The sequence below is a fragment of the Penaeus monodon genome, chromosome 25, assembly GCF_015228065.2.
Source record: "Penaeus monodon isolate SGIC_2016 chromosome 25, NSTDA_Pmon_1, whole genome shotgun sequence".
Taxonomy (NCBI): domain Eukaryota; kingdom Metazoa; phylum Arthropoda; class Malacostraca; order Decapoda; family Penaeidae; genus Penaeus; species Penaeus monodon.
The window spans coordinates 34,826,629-34,826,907 of NC_051410.1; positions in this window are offsets into that span (position 1 = coordinate 34,826,629).

Below are 279 nucleotides of genomic sequence, written 5' to 3' on the forward strand. Positions count from 1 at the left end.
TTAAAAATATCTACTACAATTCACAATAGGTTTCCTCTCCTGTATAACATGAATGCATATTACCCACAGCACTTACTACCAGAAAACGTTCAATATTTCATGCACGTGTTCACCTTTTCTTATACAGACAGATGTATCATAAAACACTGTTACTCCAGATTACTGTTAAATTAATTGTTATATGTGGAAAAAAGAATGACACTGAAATAGAAAATGAAGCTAATAATTATTTTCTATGCTATATAGGAGCATTTTTCGGAATGAGAAAGCGGGTGGGAG